Consider the following 7,206-nt stretch of genomic DNA (forward strand, 5'->3'; position numbering starts at 1 on the left):
TGTGTCATCTGCAAACAACAACTGACTTACCTGCCACACTGTTCCACTTGTTATCCATCATCTCTACACCTCTGCCAAATACTCTTGTAATCACCTCACTCACCACACCATCCATGTACACATTAAACAGCGACATCACACACCCCTGTCTCACACCAGTCAATGCAGGAAACCACTCACTTGTCTCACTCCCTACTCTTACACATGCTCTGCTGTTCACATAAAAACTCATCAATGCTTCCAACAACTTTCCACCCACTCCATACATTACCATCACCTGCCACAATGCCCCTCTATTGACTCTTTCATACACCTTTCCGAAGGCATAAAAGCAAAACAAACATCCTTACCTTTTGCAAAATATTTCTCACACACCTGTCCTACTGCAAACACTTGATCCACACATCCTCTTCCTTTCCTGAAACCACTCTTTTATTCAAGACTCTTCCATACAGCTTACCCGGAACAGACAACAAACTGATATTTATCAAATTGCTACATGCATACTCATCACCTTTACCCTTATACAATGGCACCACACATGCACTACACCAATCAACAGGAACCACACCACTTAAAAAGCATACATTCAACAAGCGTACTAACCAGTCAATCATAGCCGTGCCACCTTTCTTCAAGCATTCAGCAGTACAACCATCCAACCCAGGCGCCTTCCCCCCTTTCATTTCTTTCACTGCCTCCTGCACCTCCCATGTTTACACAGGCTTCACATTTAAATCACCCAATAGTGGTATTCTCCCCATAGCTTTATCGTCGCCGGCGACTTTAATCGGGCATTTTTATGGACTGTACTTCCCAAATCCATTCAATACGTGGACTGAGCAATTCGGGAAAAACACTGGACAATGTGTACTGTAAGATCAAACATCCAGTTAGATCCCTCACACCCCTCATCACCCCCCCTCCGGAGGAAGCAAAGCCTATTTACAACAAAGACAGTTAAAACATGTTCTTTGTTCCTTTACCTCTTTGTTTCCTTATCCTCACTGTAAAATGTGGATCTTGAGTCGTCCAATTTCGTTGACACAATATATCCCATGTTGTAACAATGACATTCTATATTCTATTCATATCACCGATCGCCTCGACCCTTATTTCTCTCCCATCCTCCACATTTAGCAACTCCTCAAAATGCTCTGCCCATCTCGTCCTGAGTGTACTACCGCTAACCAGCAATCTATCGTCCTTATCTTTCACTTTCCCTTCCTTTCCAGACTCGCTCTTTTTTACTCTTTTCACTTCTTTGAGAACACTTTTCTCCTATCTTTCGACACCATTCATCATTTGCTTTCCTTTTCACTGCTTCCACTACCGCTTTACCAACCTTTTCTTCACTTAAAACCTTTCATACGCATCACCACTCATATCTTGCAGCCACTCCTCAAAGGCAAATCTTTTCTCTGTCACAGCTTCTGAGACCTCATCATTCCGCCATTCACTACCTTTCCCAATACCTCGACCAACTTTTCTTATTCTACACACTTCTTTCGCACTCCTCAAGACTGCCTCTTTAAACCACTTCCATTCCATTTCCACCCTCTCCAATTGTTTTCTACTAATCTGTTCATATACTCTTCCCCTATCCTCTCTTTAAACTCTCTCTCCTTTTCTGTTTTATTCTACTCTGACATTTTCACCTCTTCACTCACTCTTCCGAGTCTCAGTTTTCATTTTACATAAAAATTATCACTCATACCACTCATTTCACCTCTGTCAACATACACATCCAACAATCTACTTCACATCCCTTTCCTAACCACTACGTAATCCATCAGCGATTGTAATTAAATGGCTCTACAGTCTTAGGGTATTCGATTATTGAGTTTGTGACCCTCTTTGCAAGTTGCTCTGTAGGCGAGGTTTATTTCCAAGTTGTTAAGGGAACCCGATCTAAACCTGCTCTTTTTCCCTTCACCCTTTGTTTCTGGTTTCAATTATCGTTTGGTCTCTTTACTTGACTGCCACCTTGTGACTGAAATCAAATGACTAAAAATAAATTGCACGTATATTTCAAAGAAATGTCCCATGTGCTGAAGCTGTCTGTTTTTTTGTTTTGTTTTTCTCAAGATTTCTGAAAACCAAAAAACAGTTTTTTTTTTTGTCAAAATGTATGTATATCATGATGGTAATAAATGGCTCAAGTATTTGGAGAAATGGTGCTACTTGTTTATTTTTATATGTATTTTTAACTAATTTCCCGTAAAATGTTTCTCTTAAAAGAGTGTAGGGGCTAGCAAATTTTTGCCAATTTTACTTATTTCTAATGGCCTACAGAAAATTATCTTATGTAGCCATATGTGGAAAAAAATAACACAAAATTATGTAGGCGAAAATGTCCAAATAATTAGGTAAGGGGTTAGTAAGGCGAAAATATCTCAAAAAAACGTAAAAGGGTTCGTATGTCGAATAATGGCGAAAAAACACGAAATGGGTTAGTATGTCAAAATTCTTTTAAAAAAAAGACGTAAGGGGTTAGTATGTCGAAAAAAAACGTAAAGGGTTACTATGTCGGAAATATTAAAAAAAATAGGTAAGGGCTTAGTAAGGCGAAAATGTCCAAATAATTAGGTAAGGGGTTAGTATGGCGAAAATATCTAAAAAAAACGTAAGGGTAGTATGTCGAAAATGTCGAAAAAAGACGTAAGGGGTTACTATGTCGAAATTGTTGAAAAAAAGACGTATGGGGTTAGCATGCCGAAAATATTTTAAAAAATAGGTAAAAGGTTAGTATGTCGAAAATGGCGAAAAAACAGGAAATGAAAAAACATCGAAAAAATTGAAAAAAAAAACACATAAGGGATTAGTATGTCGAAAATGTCGAAAAAAGACGTAAGGGGTTACTATGTCGAAATTGTTGAAAAAAAAATAGGTAAGGGGTTAGTAAGGCGAAAATGGCGAAAAAACACGAAATGATAAAACATCGAAAAAATTGAAAAAAAAAAACACGTAAGGGGTTAGTATGTCGAAAATGTCGAAAAAAGACGTAAGGGGTTACTATGTCGAAATTGTTGGAAAAAAGACGTATGGGGTTAGTATGCCGAAAATATTTTAAAAAATAGGTAAGGGGTTAGTTTGTCGAAAATGGCGAAAAAACACGAAATGAAAAAAACATCGAAATAATTGAAAAAAAAAACACGTAAGGGGTTAGTATGTCGAAAATGTCGAAAAAAGACGTAAGGGGTTAATATGTCGAAATTGTTGAAAAAAAATTAGGTAAGGGGTTAGTATGGGGAAAATATCTTAAGAAGACCTAAGGGGTTAGTACGTCGAAAATGGCGAAAAAACACGAAATGAAAAAAACATCGAAAAAATTGAAAAAAAAAAACACGTAAGGGGTTAGTATGTCGAAAAAGTTGAAAAAAGACGTAAGGGGTTAATATGTCGAAATTGTTGAAAAAAAAATAGGTAAGGGGTTAGTAAGGCGAAATTGTCCAAATAATTAGGTAAGGGGTTAGTATGACGAAAATATCTCAAAAAGACCTAAGGGGTTAGTACGTCGAAAATGGCGAAAAAACACGAAATGAAAAAACATCGAAAAAATTGAAAAAAAAAACACGTAAGGGGTTAGTATGTCGAAAATCTCGAAAAAAGACGTAAGGGGTTACTATGTCGAAATTGTTGAAAAAAACACGTAAGGGGTTAGTATGTCGAAAATGTCGAAAAAAGACGTAAGGGGTTAATATGTCGAAATTGTTGAAAAAAAAATAGGTAAGGGGTTAGTAAGGCGAAAATGTCCAAATAATTAGGTAAGGGGTTAGTATGGCGAAAATATCTCAAAAAGACCTAAGGGGTTAGTACGTCGAAAATGGCGAAAAAACACGAAATGAAAAAACATCGAAAAAATTGAAAAAAAAACACGTAAGGGGTTAGTATGTCGAAAATGTCGAAAAAAGACGTAAGGGGTTAATATGTCGAAATTGTTGAAAAAAAAATAGGTAAGGGGTTAGTATGGGGAAAATATCTTAAGAAGACGTAAGGGGTTAGTATGTCGAAAATGTCGAAAAAAGACGTAAGGGGTTAATATGTCGAAATTGTTGAAAAAAAAATAGGTAAGGGGTTAGTAAGGCGAAAATGTCCAAATAATTAGGTAAGGGGTTAGTATGGCGAAAATATTTTAAAAAATAGGTAAGGGGTTAGTTTGTCGAAAATGGCGAAAAAACACGAAATGAAAAAAACATCGAAATAATTGAAAAAAAAAACACGTAAGGGGTTAGTATGTCGAAAATGTCGAAAAAAGACGTAAGGGGTTAATATGTCGAAATTGTTGAAAAAAAATTAGGTAAGGGGTTAGTATGGGGAAAATATCTTAAGAAGACCTAAGGGGTTAGTACGTCGAAAATGGCGAAAAAACACGAAATGAAAAAAACATCGAAAAAATTGAAAAAAAAAAACACGTAAGGGGTTAGTATGTCGAAAAAGTTGAAAAAAGACGTAAGGGGTTAATATGTCGAAATTGTTGAAAAAAAAATAGGTAAGGGGTTAGTAAGGCGAAATTGTCCAAATAATTAGGTAAGGGGTTAGTATGACGAAAATATCTCAAAAAGACCTAAGGGGTTAGTACGTCGAAAATGGCGAAAAAACACGAAATGAAAAAACATCGAAAAAATTGAAAAAAAAAACACGTAAGGGGTTAGTATGTCGAAAATCTCGAAAAAAGACGTAAGGGGTTACTATGTCGAAATTGTTGAAAAAAACACGTAAGGGGTTAGTATGTCGAAAATGTCGAAAAAAGACGTAAGGGGTTAATATGTCGAAATTGTTGAAAAAAAAATAGGTAAGGGGTTAGTAAGGCGAAAATGTCCAAATAATTAGGTAAGGGGTTAGTATGGCGAAAATATCTCAAAAAGACCTAAGGGGTTAGTACGTCGAAAATGGCGAAAAAACACGAAATGAAAAAACATCGAAAAAATTGAAAAAAAAACACGTAAGGGGTTAGTATGTCGAAAATGTCGAAAAAAGACGTAAGGGGTTACTATGTCGAAATTGTTGAAAAAAAAATAGGTAAGGGGTTAGTATGGGGAAAATATCTTAAGAAGACGTAAGGGGTTAGTATGTCGAAAATGTCGAAAAAAGACGTAAGGGGTTAATATGTCGAAATTGTTGAAAAAAAAATAGGTAAGGGGTTAGTAAGGCGAAAATGTCCAAATAATTAGGTAAGGGGTTAGTATGGCGAAAATATCTCAAAAAGACCTAAGGGGTTAGTATGTCGAAAATGGCGAAAAAACACGAAATGATAAAACATCGAAAAAATTGAAAAAAAAAACACGTAAGGGGTTAGTATGTCGAAAATGTCGAAAAAAGACGTAAGGGGTTACTATGTCGAAATTGTTGAAAAAAAGACGTATGGGGTTAGTATGCCGAAAATATTTTAAAAAATAGGTAAGGGGTTAGTATGTCGAAAATGGCGAAAAAACACGAAATGAAAAAAACATCGAAAAAATTGAAAGAAAAACACGTAAGGGGTTAGTATGTCGAAAATGTCGAAAAAAGACGTATGTCGAAAATGGCGAAAAAACACGAAATGAAAAAACATCGAAAAAATTGAAAAAAAAACACGTAAGGGGTTAATATGTCGAAATTGTTGAAAAAAAGACGTATGGGGTTAGTATGCCGAAAATATTTAAAAAAATAGGTAAGGGGTTAGTATGTCGAAAATGGCGAAAAAACACGAAATGAAAAAAACATCGAAAAAATTGAAAGAAAAACACGTAAGGGGTTAGTATGTCGAAAATGTCGAAAAAAGACGTAAGGGGTTACTATGTCGAAATTGTTGAAAAAAAGACGTATGGGGTTAGTATGTCGAAAATGTCGAAAAAAGACGTAAGGGGTTAATATGTCGAAATTGTTGAAAAAAAAATAGGTAAGGGGTTAGTAAGGCGAAAATGTCCAAATAATTAGGTAAGGGGTTAGTATGGCGAAAATATCTCAAAAAAACGTAAGGGGTTAGTATGTCGAAAATGGCGAAAAAACACGAAATGAAAAAACATCGAAAAAATTGAAAAAAAAAACACGTAAGGGGTTAGTATGTCGAAAATGGCGAAAAAACACGAAATGAAAAAACATCGAAAAAATTGAAAAAAAAACACGTAAGGGGTTAGTATGTCGAAAATGTCGAAAAAAGACGTAAGGGGTTACTATGTCGAAATTGTTGAAAATAAGACGTATGGGGTTAGTATGCCGAAAATATTTAAAAAAATAGGTAAGGGGTTAGTATGTCGAAAATGGCGAAAAAACACGAAATGAAAAAAACATCGAAAAAATTGAAAAAAAAACACGTAAGGGGTTAGTATGTCGAAAATGTCGAAAAAAGACGTAAGGGGTTAATATGTCGAAATTGTTGAAAAAAAATTAGGTAAGGGGTTAGTATGTCGAAAATGGCGAAAAAACACGAAATGATAAAAAATCGAAAAAATTGAAAAAAAAAAACACGTAAGGGGTTAGTATGTCGAAAATGTCGAAAAAAGACGTAAGGGGTTACTATGTCGAAATTGTTGGAAAAAAGACGTATGGGGTTAGTATGCCGAAAATATTTTAAAAAATAGGTAAGGGGTTAGTATGTCGAAAATGGCGAAAAAACACGAAATGAAAAAAACATCGAAAAAATTGAAAAAAAAAACACGTAAGGGGTTAGTATGTCGAAAAAGTTGAAAAAAGACGTAAGGGGTTACTATGTCGAAATTGTTGAAAAAAAAATAGGTAAGGGGTTAGTAAGGCGAAAATATCTCAAAAAGACCTAAGGGGTTAGTACGTCGAAAATGGCGAAAAAACACGAAATGAAAAAACATCGAAAAAATTGAAAAAAAAACACGTAAGGGGTTAGTATGTCGAAAATGTCGAAAAAAGACGTAAGGGGTTACTATGTCGAAATTGTTGAAAAAAAGACGTATGGGGTTAGTATGCCGAAAATATTTTAAAAAATAGGTAACGGGTTAGTATGTCGAAAATGGCGAAAAAACACGAAATGAAAAAAACATCGAAAAAATTGAAAGAAAAACACGTAAGGGGTTAGTATGTCGAAAATGTCGAAAAAAGACGTAAGGGGTTACTATGTCGAAATTGTTGAGAAAAAGACGTATGGGGTTAGTATGTCGAAAATGTCGAAAAAAGACGTAAGGGGTTAATATGTCGAAATTGTTGAAAAAAAAATAGGTAAGGGGTTAGTATGTCGAAAATGTCGAAAAAAGA

Source organism: Urocampus carinirostris, chromosome 16 (genome assembly GCF_059441175.1).
Source record: "Urocampus carinirostris isolate Australia breed hairy pipefish chromosome 16, RoL_Ucar_1.0, whole genome shotgun sequence".
NCBI classification, from domain to species: Eukaryota; Metazoa; Chordata; class Actinopteri; order Syngnathiformes; family Syngnathidae; genus Urocampus; species Urocampus carinirostris.